General features: G+C 45.2%; 1 long non-coding RNA gene across 1 annotated transcript in view; it reads right to left on the minus strand.

The window, feature by feature from the left end:
• LOC143928245 (uncharacterized) overlaps nucleotides 1-14,645 on the minus strand; it is a 25,012-nt gene continuing 10,367 nt past the window's right edge. The window contains exon 2 of the long non-coding RNA XR_013262383.1: nucleotides 1-498. This is a non-coding gene — a long non-coding RNA (uncharacterized LOC143928245). The remainder of the gene's footprint in view (nucleotides 499-14,645) is intronic.

Raw genomic sequence — 14,645 nt, forward strand, 5'->3', positions numbered from 1 at the left:
GAAGATTGAAATCTTTGCAAATTTATTAAAAATAAGAAATGAAAAAAAAAATATCACATGTACATACGTACAGCCTTTCCGCAATACTTTTTTGAAGCACCTTTGGCACCAATTACAGCCTCAAGTTTTTATGAGTATGATGCTACAAGCTTGGCACACCTATTTTTAGGCAATTTCTCCCAATTTTCTTTTCTGGTCCTCTCAAGCTCCATCAGGTTGGATGGGGAGCATCGGTGTACAGCCATTTTCAGATCTTTCCAGAGATGTTCAATCAGGTTCAAGTCTGGCTCTGGCTGGGCCAGTCAAGGACGTTCACAGAGTTGTCCCATAGCCTCTCTTTTGTTATCTTGGCTGTTTGCTTAGGGTCATTGTCCTGCTGGAAGATGAGCCATCACCCCAGTCTGAGGACCAGAGCACTCTAGAGCAGGTTTTCATCAAGGATGTCTCTGTACATTGCTGCATTCATCTTTCCCCCAATCCTGGCTAGTCTCCCAGTTCCTGACGATAAAAAACATAGTTACATAGTTGATAAGGATGAATAAAGACAACAGTCCTTCCAGTTCAACCTGTGTAGGCACGTGAGTGTAGAAAAATCATTTTCCATATTCCCGTATATTATTTTCGCAAAGATGCCCATCCAAGAGTCTTTTAAAACTATCCATACTTCCCGCCAACACCACCAATTGTGGAAATGAATTCTATATCCTTACCACCCTGACAGTGAAAAAACCCTATGCAGCTTAAGGTTAACTACTAGACGACCAGCCGCCGCAGTTATACTGCGGCAGGTCGTCTCGCCTGGGCAAATCGCCGTAGGTATATGCAATGTTCACCGGGCACTAGCGATTGCTCCTGAGAGACACAGAACAGGGGTCTGTCAGTGTAAACAGACAGATCTCAGTTCTTTCAGGGGTGAGGAGAGTGATCTGTTGTTCATACTAAGTATGAACAATGATCGGTCTCCTCCTTCAGGCAGTCCCATCCCCCCACAGTTAGAATCACTCCCTAGGACACACATTTAACCCTAGTGTTAAAGTGGTTGTAAACCGTGGTAAAAAACAAACAAACTGCAAGACAAAGCCATAATGAGCTAGTATGCTTAGCATACTAGCTCATTATGAATTACTTACCCGAGAACGAAGCCCCCGCAGCCGTCCTTGTCTCCCCCACCAGCCGGTGACATCTCTCCCAGGGGTTGTACTGTTTCTGCCCAGACACTTACAGTATTACTGTTGATTAACTTTAGCCTATTGATATTACTGCAGACCTAAATGGCCAACTGCCATATTCGCGCTCTTTCTTCTCCATCATACTGCAGGCATGGATCCTTTATGTTGAACGTCCTAACAATTTGGTTATGAAGGATTTGTCCAATCTCACACTACTCTATAGTAACTACTAACTTATTGACGTCCTTCACACTTATTCCTATGATAGTTATGTTGTCTTTATATTGTTGCATCAGATGATCTTTTAATAAAAACACTGAAATAAATAGGAACGGGTTAAACTTGCCTGCTACCCCCTAGCACAGATTGATCCCAAATGGGGTGCGCAGAGTGGCAGAGCAATGCCACACAACCATTGTATGATAACCAATGTAGTTTATAATGTTCATCTTTTATGTCTGTTTTCCATTCATGTGTTTTACTACATTTCAGACTTGGTTTAATGTACCCTTTTGTTTTTGTGAAAAACTTCAATAAAAACTATTAGCTACAAAATAATATACAAACAGCATCTCTTCATTTCCTGAAAATGTGTTCTAATAATTCAAAAAAAAAAAAATGATGTGTGCTTTATTTAAAGTACAATTTCCTGAAAGACCTTAACAGATGACCTAATGATATTTACAGCAAGATCTGAAGCCTTGACATTCTCCGAGTGGAATTCTTCTTCTTCCCTAGAGCAATACCAACATTCTGGGTGGTAGTCACTTGAGCAGCCTGTGAAGCTCATAAGGAATCCAAAACAATAAACCAGGGAGAGAGTGACTATTTATCATCACAATTTATATACAGGTTCATTATTCTCTAGCTATGATTACATTATTTTGCCACCTAGGCCAAAATGGATGGCATACCAATTAGCAAATTAACTTCAAATTAGTCTAAATATTAGCATAGCAGTTTACCAGTATTTATAGAAAAGGAGATGAGATTGCCACATACAATGAACTTGCTTGTGTGCCGATTATCACACTCATAAATGACCCTCTTTTACCCATCATGCACACCTACATACTGAATTGTATACTGAATAAACCAGATTAAGAAGGACAAACTGAGAACTTTACTTCATGTCAGTCTTTAGAAGAAATCCACTGATATGAGAACATTATCTTGCTTTTTGGCCTAATCCAACATTTGGACTACTGCTCAGGACCCCCATGTCCTCAGCTGACATTTGTTCAGATACCTGTTATTAGGGATGAGCTTTGTGTTCGAGTCGAACATACGCTCGACTCGAACATCGGCTGTTCGCCCGTTTGGCGAATTCCGAACGTTATGGGCCGTTCGCACCAAATTCGTGTGGCGCTCACGGCCCACAATGCACTGCGATGGTGCAGAGCATTGCTGGCTCATGATTGGCCAAGCATGCACTGTGACCCCACATGCTTGGCCAATCACAGCGCCGGCAGCGAGGAGAGCCATGATTGGCCACAGGCAGGATGCCTGTGGCCAATCATAGCTCAGGCTGTGTAGTACACGCCCCACACTATATAAGGCCGCCAGCGCAGCGGCCTTGTGTAGTGTGTTGGCATCTGTAGCAGTTAGTGGGTGTTCTGTGTACCTTCAACACAGTATACACCGATCGTTATCGGCCGATTTTTCGTTCTTGCTCTTCTGTAGTGGTTGTTGTCTGCGTGCCCTGACCGCAGTATACACCGCTATATTCACCTATATATCTAGCGATATATCTATCTTTTATAATAGAGCTGTCAGTCAGTGTTAGGAGATTGTGCGTGCTGTCTGCATGCTCTGAAAAAGACGGACGACAAAACAAATTATACAGGGGTGATAACCCTTCCCTATGTTTTCCAGAAAGCTTAAAAATAGTTTTTTTGACTGGAGCTACACTTTAAAAATGTACCGGTTGAAAATTACAAACGGATTCAACTTAACACAACAAACCTACACAGTCCCTGTCTTGTTTGCGCCGCCTGTATACTGCTGTTCTGAGTATATAGGGCCTGGGGGCCACACGTATTTCCTTTTTTTAATATGGGTACGGGGTTCCCCTTAATATGCGTACAAGACCCAAAGGGGCTGGTAATGGGCAGGGAGGGCTACCCATGCCATTTTTCTCAATGATTTTCAACCATATTGCAGGAACCAGATATAACATTAAAACCGCAAGCAGCTTTAAATGACGTTATTTCCGTTAAATGTCATTTTTTCTTTTTTATATTTTTTTATATTTAGATATTTTAATTAAATCTAGCTGCAGGTTGAAAAGGAAAGGTAATATTTTAGGTTTTGTAAAGTATATGTTTCCATATCAGAGTTTTCCTGTTATCCAGGGGCTTTGTTAGAGAGTTTTTCTCCCTCCAATGACAGCAGTTGCACCAGATAGGGAGTGAGGGAAATTTTCCAATGGAAACAGATCTAAAAATGCATATTTTTTTTTGGGGGGGGGGGCATACCTCCCAACTTTTTGAGGTGGGAATGAGGGACACCTATCAGCAAAAGTATCCAGGCATTGGGCACACCCCCTTGCCACACCCACTTAAAGCAGAATTGTACAAAAAAAATCAAGATTGGTTAAACTCACAAGTGCTTTTTTTTATTACTACTATTTCTTTATATTGGCTTTTGGAATTTACTAATGCAGCAATTTAGAAACCAGATGAAAGGTTTAGCACTGGGAAACACTTTTTGATAGATAGAAAGTGCATTTTATATAAATTTATATAGATCAGACCAAAATGAGGGACAAATAAGGAGGAATGAGGGACAGAGGGACATTGCCCCAAATCAGGGACAATCCATTGTAATCAGGGACAGTTGGGAGCTATGGGGGGGTATATGATGCCTACAACTGCCTTAAGTTTTATTGCTCTCTGTGTACCTGTCACTGATTTTTCCTAATTTTCTGTCTTACATTTCTAATGGAGCCATGGATAGCAGTAAAATCCAAGAAGGGTTTCAGTCCTTCCACAAAAAATAAAATAAATTTTTTTTTAATGGTTTTAAAGTATATTATTAATTTTTTTTAGGAGTGGTAAGGGATAAGAACACCTGTTTTTATTTCTGTCTGTGTTCCCTTTAGGAAAATCCCTGCCCTCTCTACTTGTTTGGTTGTGCAAGTAAAAAGTGAATGCAAGAGAGTGCAAGTAAAATAAAATCCAAAAACTTGGGTTGTCACCAGAACAGGAATAGAGGGGACAAATTCCAATGGGAACACTAGCTCTGGTGACAACCAGGGCTCCCCTCACTTGGAGGCATTTCCTTTCACTTCCTGTTTTGGCTACAGGACAGTAGTGAAGGGAGATCTCCCCAATGGGACGCAGACTAGGATTATTATAACCCTGCCTTACTCTATCCATTAAAAAAATGAAAAAAAAAGTTTTGCCTTTAATACTACTTTACCATACCTCCCAACATTTTGAGATGGGAATGTGGGACGCCTACTAGCAAATGTATGTGTGTGTGGGGGGGACAGTCCCTCGAAATCAGGGTCAGTCCCTCGAAATCCGGGACAGTTGGGAGCTATGCTTTTTTATGTATTACAGAAACATAAGATGACAGTTAATAAAACAGATTAGAGCTTTATAAAAATACATTAAAAAAATGATTATTTTCATTTTGAATTGCTTCTTCATGCTTATCGCACTTCTGTTGTAAATTCTATTCTGATATCTTTTCCTGAAACCAAAGGGATGGCAATCTGGCAAAGTACAAATGACTCACAGTACACGGGAGTACTGAGAATAATACAGAACAGGGCAATGCACGATAGGAAATATGTAAACGAAAACTGACAGAGAAAGAAGCTTTGGTTCTTGTTATAGCTAATCCAAGGAATGTTTTGTGTTCTTTAGCCACAGGACTGACGGAGGGAACCAGCAGTGGCAATAAACAATCCCTGCTTTTAATATGCTTGCAAAACATTGTTTGCGAAAATGGGTTATCTGGTCTTTATTGAAATGTAATGGGGGTTTGAAAATGAATAGGCCCCAGCAGCCTTGCAAAGTGGAACAGCCTAAAGATTGATTATCTTACGAGAGGCAAGGGTAATTTACAGTACTGTTAGAATGGATTTGTGAAATGCCATTAAATGCATGGGTATGGAGTCAACTACTTTGTTGTCTGAAGTTCTGGAAATATCATACAAAGGCTCTATGCGTAAGGTTGCCACCTTTTCTTCAAGCCAAACCCAAACACTTTAGCAGCGCACAGCAATTATTTTTTTTTGTAGTACATTAAATTCATTACCTCTGTACAATACAACAAACGGCAATATTTTATGTAGTATTCACTACACATATTGTTTTGTGATAAAATAACATATCTGGAGGGTATGATGGAGGTATTATGTACAGGAGATGAGTGTGGATGGTATGATTGGGGCAGTATATACAGGAGAGGAGTGTGGAGGATATGATTGGGGCAGTATGTACAGGAGAGGAGTGCGAAGGGTATGATGGGGGCAGTATGTACAGGAGAGGAGTGCAGAGGGTATGATGGGGGCAGTATGTACAAGAGAGTAGTGTGGGGGGTATGATTGGGGCAGTATGTACAGGAGAGGAGTGTGGAGGATATGATTGGGGCAGTATGTACAGGAGAGGAGTGCGAAGGGTATGATGGGGGCAGTATGTACAGGAGAGGAGTGCAGAGGGTATGATGGGGGCAGTATGTACAGGAGAGTAGTGTGGGGGGTATGATTGGGGCAGTATGTACAGGAGAGGAGTGCGGAGGGTTTGATGGGGCATTATGTACAGGAGAAGAGTGCGGAGGCTATGATGGGGCAGAATGGGGAGGGATTTCTTGCAGTCTGTGAGGTGACCATGGAATGATGTCCCTCAACTGGGGGGTAGGAGGCAGTTCTGAGTGATGTCTGTCAGCTGGATGTATAAAGTGGTCTGGGGTGATGTAAGCTGGGGGGGTTGGGGACTGAGAAGTGGTCAGATAGTGATGTCTATAATAAAAAAAAGCTATTGTGCTCATCTACTAATATATACAGTGCCTTGCAAACGTATTCACCCTCTTGGCTTTTTAACTATTTTGTTACATTACAGCCTTTAGTTGAATGTTTTTTTAATCTGAATTATATGTGATGGATCAGAACGTAATAGTCTAAGTTGGTGAAGTAAAATTTGAAAAATATATACTTAAAACTATTTTTCAGAAAAAAAATAATGATATTTGGCATGTGTGTATGTATTCACCCCCTTTGTTATGAAGCCCATAAAAGGCTCTGAAGCAACCAATTACCTTCAGAAATCATATAATTTGTGAAATGATGTCCACCTGTGTGCAATCTAATGCCACGTACACACGACCGAATTTTCCAGCAGAAAAGGATCTCCCGTTTACTCTGAGACATCTGTAATAGAAAGGCCTGTCTCCTGGGCTGCCATTGGACGACTGTTGCGTCTATCATAGGAGCTGGGACTTTGCATTAAAGAGACTGCCAAGTAAAAAGGAGATTCTCCTGTATGTAATCTGTTGGCACTCGTCCCACCCCCTCCCTGTCCCCTCCGAGGCTGCACTCATAGCAATGGTAAGGCTGCATTCATGAAAATGGTAAGACTACATTCATGGCAATGGTGAGGCTGCATTGTTGACAATGGTGAGGCTGCATTCATGGCAATGGTAAGGCTACATTTATGGCAATGGTGAGGCTGCATTCATGGCAATGGTAAGGCTGCATTCATGGCAATGGTAAGGCTACATTTATGGCAATGGTGAGGCTGCATTCATGGCAATGGTAAGGCTGCATTCATGGCAATGGTAAGGCTGCATTCATGGCACTTGTGAGGCTGCATTCATGGCAATGGTAAGGCTTCATTCATGGCAATAGTGAGGCTGCATTCAGGGCAATGGTAAGGCTGCATTCATGGCACTTGTGAGGCTGCATTCATGGCAATGGTAAGGCTTCATTCATGGCAATAGTGAGGCTGCATTCATGTCAATGGTAAGGCTGCATTCATGGCACTGGTGAGGCTGCATTCATGGCAATTGTAAGGCTGCATTCATGGCACTTGTGAGGCTGCATTCATGGCAATGGCGAGGCTGCATTCATGGCAATGGCGGGGCTGCATTCAGGCAATAGTGAGGCTGCATTCATGGCAATAGTGAGGTTGCAGCCAGCCCAACAGGAACTACGTGAGCTCCGCCTCCCGGTTCTCTCAGAACACAGCACTAGTGGTTGGGGGGGGGGGATTAGAGATAAGTCAGAGATAACATAGACTCTGCAGGTGCCTGGAGGGGGGAGACAGAAAGGAGCTTCAGCTTCCATCACAAACACCAACACAGTGTATTTATTGAGAAGCAATGACACTGCTGCTGTGACTGTCTGCACAGTGGCAAGTATACTAATGGAGCGCCCCCTGCCAAAATGGTCTGTCTGGGTTTCAGGCAGTCTGAAAACCGGGCAGATGATTCAGAACCCGGATGGTCCGGATGAATCCCGTACAGGTGGCAACCCTATATATGATAAGAGTGAATGTAAAATGTTAACAAGGAAGTGGTCTTTTTCAGCAATGGGCTTATTCCTTAAACAGGAAAAGAAGCATTTCTGGTGTTCAAAGTGCTAAGCAACCTAGAACTAGCCTTTTTTTTGTGTGGTGTTGTTATTAGTTACTTTACATAGCACACCATGTAAGTAGTTTTAAAAAAAACGAGCGTTCTAAATACCGAATTTGAGCTGTTTTCAGGCTGGTCACGTGTCTCGTGGCTTCTTTACAGCTCCGATGGATGTCTTCTGCGGGAGGGGCCGTGATCTCCTTCTGACGTCAGCCAGGAAGATCCTATGGCTGCTCGTCTCCTCCGCAGAAGCTCTGTCCAGTTGCTGTAAAGCAGCTGCGAGTCACGTGACCGGCCTGAAGATTCAGTATTTAGGACGCTTGTTTTTTAAAATTACTTACATTGTGTGCTATGCCAGAGGGGCTGGCATTGACAATTTTGCATTTTTGTTTTTTAAAAATAGCTGCGGTGGGGGGGGGGGCAGGGCTGGGCAGGGCGGAGACAGACACAGAGAGGGAGTGAAAAGGCACGAAGGAAGGGGTGAGGAGAAAAGAGGAGAGCATAGGGGACAGCAGCATATGTTGCAGGGACATACTCTGACAACGGTGGCCAGGGCTGAGCAGCACTGATTTTCATTGTCAGAGCAGAGAGAGATACAGGAAGTGGCAGATTCCGGGAGGTTTTTTTTTACAGTTTAGAGGGGGGCAGATTACACAGCACAAGCACTGTGCTGTGTAATCTGCTTTAGGGGCCAGGATCTGTATTATTTAATTTTTTTGGGGGTTAACAAACGCTTAATTATAGATAAATAGCTATAGCATTAAAAATTTGAGCTGTGTTGAACTGTCTCTAAATGGCAGTGTGGTTATGCGTTCCCTGCACTGGCCATGGGCAGCTGGCAGGTGATATAAAATAAACCGTCCACACTGCCCAGTAGGTGAGGTAGGACGCAGTGTTAGGCCGCGTACACACGGGCGGATTGTCTGCCCAACTAAGTTCGTCAGACAATCCGACAGACAGTCTGTTCAACTTTTGAATGAACGGACTTGACCACACACGATGAACAGACAGTCCGCTGAAAACGTGCACGATGACGTGTACAGCATGTACGACGGGACTAGAAAAACGACGTCCAATACACTGCAATGCAACCTTCGGCCGTGTAAACCCTTTCTGAGCATGCGCCATACTTAGTCCGTCCAACTTGCCTACACACGAGCGGACTGTCCGCTGAAACCAAGTTTGGACGGACAAAACCAAGTTTCAGCAGACAAAATTACGGAAATTCCGAAAGACAAAGTCCGTCGGACTGTCCGCTGAAAAAGTCCGCTGAAGCCCACACACGAGCGGATTGTCCGCTGAAACACGGTTCAGCGGACTAAGTTGGGCAGACAATCCGCCCGTGTGTACGCGGCCTTAGGGAATGGAAGACGGGTATTTTAACTAGTTTGGCATTAGAGCAATTTTGTTAAATTTTTAACACGTATGTGTAAAAATCGTAATGTTTGGTCAAAACATCTTCCTACACTTTATAATACAATGGACAATGTGTGGTGAGGGGTTAGGCATGGCCAAATTTGAGTAAAGTTACATGTCAAGCGTTTGGCACTTTTTTCACAAAAAACAACCCATCATCCTCTCATCGTGTCTTCTCTACTCTGTTCATCCAGGTAACCACTGACTCTTCTCATCTCTGAACACACAGACCCCTTTCACACTGGGGTGCTTTGCAGGCACTACAGCGCTAAAAATAGCCCCTGCATAGCACCCTGAAAGAGCCGCTCCTGTGCCCGAGGGCTTTCACACTGGAGTGGTGCGCCGACAGGACGCTAAAAAACATCCTGCTAGCAGCATCTTTGGAGTGGTGAAGGAGCCGTGTGTATACCACTCCTCCACCTCTCCTGCCCATTGAAATCAATGGGCCGCGTGGCTATATCACCGGCAAAGCGCTTTGCGGGTGGTTTTAACCCTTTCTCAGCCACTAGCGGGGGTAAAAGCATCCCCCCCCACTGGCGGCCGAATAGCACCGTAAAATTAACGGTGAAACGCTGCTAAAAATATATGCTACATCTTATATAAAGTCTGCTCCTACCTCGCTTCCCTCACCTTCCGACTGTTCCTAATTGCTGGGAATATTTCCCAAACCTTGGCCTTCCAGCATCTAACTCTTGCCCCCAGAACTGGCAGTCTCCATTCTCTGGCAGTAGAAGCATTTTTCACTTTCTTATTTCAGTTCTCCTGCTTCCATGAGCCAGCCGACCCACTCCCCCCCCTTCCCGCATATGTGCCCTCTGGAATGCCCACTCAGTCTCTAACAAACTTGTCTCTGTCAATGACCTTTTCTTCTCCAGCTACCTCAACCTACTTGCTGTCACTGAAACCTTGCTCCGGGAATCCAAGTCCGCCTCTCCACCTGCCTTCTCCCATTGTGGCCTCCACTGGACTTACTCACCCAGACCCAATGGATGAAAAGGAGGTTGACTTGGACTCCTTATTTCCCCGCAAAGAACCTTTCAGGTTCTTCCTACACCTCCCTCTCTGTCCCTCTGCTCTTTTAGGCACCCTGTATTCATCTTTTTTTTCTCCAGTTTGTCTGAGGATTACAGTCATTTATTGGCCTGCTGGACCAGTATCAAGCTTTCTCAATAACTTTTAGGGATGGCAACCCACTTTCTCTCCTCTGAGGTATCCACCATCATCCTCGATGACTTTAACATTTCAGTAAACGTTAGCACCTCAGCCACTTCTCAACTGTACAACATAACACAATGGACACAATCTGTCACTCACTCCAATGGCAACTTCCAACATCTTATATTCTTCCACCTCTGTACTCCCTGCAACCTCTCTCTCACAGAATCCGTCCTCAATAGGATTATGTCTGCTGTATGTAGCTTCCTTGCTGATACCAGCAAGATCCAACAGTGTCAATAGACACAGCATGACTTACAAATAGGAGGGGCTGGGGGAGCTGAACAAGGAACTTCGAATGCTCTCCAAGGTAAGCTGAGTTCCACAAGCCCCCCACCCAAAGTGACTCCCATCACACATCTCCCCTTTTGGCAGAAGACTAACACAGGAGGAGACCCCAGATGGGTTGATCCTGAAGTTAGTCAATAGTTCCAGTCCCCCAATGCCGGTATTCACAGAGTAGCCCAAATAAATTGTCCCAAACAGCATTACTCACCCAGCCAACCTCTGCCTCTCTCAGAGAACATACCCGCTGCTGGGGAGAAGTGCGGACTGGCCCTTCTCCCTGGAGTCCTTACAGCTGCTGGAAACAAGACAGGGTGGCTGGGCTCACTTCATCATGCTATTGGGTATCCCTGGTGTATTCAGGTGTATACCGCATCTTTTTGTTAGTTGAGGGCAGAGGCCAGCAGCACCCTGCTCTGTTGCTAGCTCTTGGTGGCATCATTCTGGGGAGCCGTCTTCTGCTGGGAAGGGGAGCTGGCTGCTCCATCTCCCTTACCCTCATCTGGCTGCTGGGACAACATGTCTCTGGTAAAGTCTTCCAGGTGCACAGTTCTTTGCTGAGGAGGAAAAAATTGCTTCCTCCACCCTTTGCAAACTGTTGGGAAGGGAGGACGAACACTTCCTCCCCCTTCTCCCTTGGATCTTAATCTGCTGCTGGGGAATGACCGCCGCCTTCTCACCCTGGGCCTCCAGCACTGCTGCAGGTGGGGGGCATAGGTCTTGGATCCTCTGTCCAGTTTTCAGCGCTTCAGCTGGAGAAGTTTCTGGTAACTCCACAGATGCTGCTGGCAGAAAATCCCATGTCTCTGTCAGTGATGTGGGAGAAAGGCTGACTGCCTCTTCTCTCAGGGAGGCTTAAGCTACTGTTGGTGCTGCTTGACAGAGCTTGGTGATGTTTGGCCCTAATGCCAGCTCTTCTGCTCGAGGCTCACCAGGTTATCCTTCCTCAGCAGGGATGTGTATTAAATCCCCAGTCTCTGAAACTGGTGTCTGGGGATAGAGGTTCACCATCTCCTGTCGGTAGAACCCAGAAGATGTTATCAGTGCTGGGCAGAGGTTAGCAGAGCTCTGCCCTGTTGTCAGCACATCAGCTTTGGAGACGGCAATCTCTGGAGTTTCCACTGCCGATTCTCTCGCATGCTGCTGAATGTGTTCTAGCAGTTTTCTGTATGCCCTTACTTAAAAAACCTGAACCCCACCTTTTTGAACAACTTAAGAGCCATCACTCTGCTCCCATTTGCCTCAAGCTTCTTGAATGCCTTGTCCACTGATAACAACCTTCTTGACCCCCTACAGTCTGGTTTCCGCCTGCAACATTCCACTGAAACTGCCCTACTAAAACTCACTAATGACCTAATAATTGCTAAAACCAATTGCCATTACTCCATACTAATACTCTTAGACCTTTCCACCTCCTTCGATGCAGTCTACCACCCTTTCCTCCTCAATAAACTCCACTTCCTTGGCCTCCACAACTCTGCTCATTCACGGTTCTCCTCCTACCTATCTCAGCACACATTCAATGTCATATACAACTCTATCTCCTCTTCCTCTTTCTGTTGGGGTACCCCAAGGCTTTGTCCTTGAGCCCCTCCTATTTTCTCTCTACACCTTTTCCCTGGGCCAGTTAACAACCTCCCATGGCTTCCAATACAACCTCTATGCCAGCGACACCCAGATCTATCTCTATGCTCCCCAGCTCACCCCCTCAATCTCTGCATGTATCACAAATCTATTCAGCGACATATCAGTATGGATGTCACATAATTTCCTCAAACTCAATCTGTCTAAGACTGAGCTTGTAATATTTTCCTCCTACCTGATCCCACCTCATGATTTCGACATTGAGATCAATAGCAAAGTTATAGGTCCCTGCACACACGCCAGAGTGTTAGATGTATTCCTAGATTCTAGCCTCTCTTTTGGGAAATACAATCATATTGTACAATACAATCACTGGCTAAATGAAAGGCCTTAACCTCTGCAACCTTTCCAGAATTTGCCCCTTCTTAACTAATGACACCACAAAACAACTTATTCACTACCTGATTATCTTGTGCCTTGACTACTGCAACTCCCTCCTCACTGGCTTAGCTTACACAGGCTAGCCCCCTTCAGTCTTTTTCGAATGCTGCTGCTAGACTTATACACCTTACTACCTAATCCATGACTCCTGCCCCTCTCTGCCTATTCCTTCACTGGCTTCCACTAGCCCAACATAAAAAATTCAATATACTAACCACAACATGCAAGGCCAGCCACAACACTGTCCTCAGCTACATCACAAACCAAGTTTAGCGCTGTCCCCACTGTTCACCTTCCATCAGTAATCAATATCAGATGTATATAATCAACTATGGGTGTTGCAGCTCTCCCACATATCCACTGGGTGGCGGATGGGAATCTGGAAGTACCGTATATACTCGAGTATAGGCCGACCCGAGTATAAGCCGAGGCCCCCAATTTACCCCCAAAAAACTGGAAAACTTATTGACTCGTGTATAAGCCGAGGGTAAGACATGGCTGTCCATCCCTGTGTGTCCGTCCATCCCTGTGTGTGTGTCCGTCCATCCATCCCTGTGTGTGTGTCCATCCATCCATCCATCCCTGTGTGTGTATCCATCCATCCATCCATCCCTGTGTGTGTGTGTGTGTGTGTGTGTGTGTATCCATCCATCCATCCATCCCTGTGTGTGTGTGTGTGTGTGTGTGTATCCATCCATCCATCCATCCATCCCTGTGTGTGTGTGTGTGTGTGTGTGTGTATCCATCCATCCATCCATCCATCCGTGTGTGTGTGTGTGTGTGTGTGTGTGTGTGTGTGTGTGTGTGTGTGTGTGTGTGTGTGTGTGTGTGTGTGTGTCCGTGCAGCCTTGTGTGTGTGTCCAGCCTACCTGTGTCCCAAGCCTCCGTCCCGAGCCGCCGTCGTCCCGAGCCTCCTCCGTCCCGTGCCGTGCCTCCTCCGTCCCGTGCCGTGCCTCCCCCGTGCCGTGCCTCCTCCGTCCCGTGTCTCCTCCGTCCCGTGCCGTGCCGTGCCTCCTCCGTCCCGTGCCGATGGATCGCCGCTCTTCTCGGCGGCCATTCTACAATTCAAAATTCCGCCTCCGCCTGTGATAGGCGGAACACTCAATTTCCCAGCAGCCTGTGTTCCGCCTATCACAGACATCCTCTCATACTCGTCCGTAGTATGAGAATGAGCGGATGTCCGTGATAGGCGGAACACTGACTGCTGGGAAATTCAGTGTTCCGCCTATCACAGGCGGAGGCGGAGAAGGAGGCGCGGCTTTTGAAAATTAATGTCCGCCGTCTGTCTGCTCGATACGCTGATCGAGCAGTCAGACAGCGGCGACTCGAGTATAAGCCGAGGGGGCACTTTCAGCCTCAAAAAAGAGGCTGAAAATCTCGGCTTATACTCGAGTATATACGGTATATAGAGCAAGAGCAGGAGAGGAGGCTGTATTGCTATGAAACACTGGATGTCAGTGAGTGCAAACCTCATATGTTACAATTTTATCTTTTAATAAACAATATTACACTAGGGTAGGCGTGCACTTTCTCTTGCTCTATATACTCAACTACATCACCAACCTCATCTGCAGATATTAACCAAATCGTTCTCTCTGCTCTTCCCATAACATCTTGCTCTCTAGCTCCCTTGTTACCTCCTCCCATGTGTAGAAACAGAACGAAACTCTGGATAGCCGCACTCCGGATTGTGTAAAAATTAGATGCCTTTATTTCTTCAAAATGCAAGTGCAAAACTTCATTGAACAAAACGTCACAGCAAAAAGGGAACAAAAAAGGATTTTTGAATAAAATAGCTAACGCGTTTCACGCTACAATCAGCGCTTACTCATAGCTAGCTTATGTTCTGAATAACAAACAAATATATACTGTTCATGTATAAGCACACCGTTAGCTATTTTATTCAAAAATCCTTTTTTGTTCCCTTTTTGCTGTGACGTTTTGTTCAATGAA

This window comes from Lithobates pipiens, unplaced genomic scaffold, assembly GCF_037356315.1.
Source record: "Lithobates pipiens isolate NorthernLeopardFrog02 unplaced genomic scaffold, aLitPip1_a1.2 Scaffold_23, whole genome shotgun sequence".
Classification (NCBI taxonomy): Eukaryota; Metazoa; Chordata; class Amphibia; order Anura; family Ranidae; genus Lithobates; species Lithobates pipiens.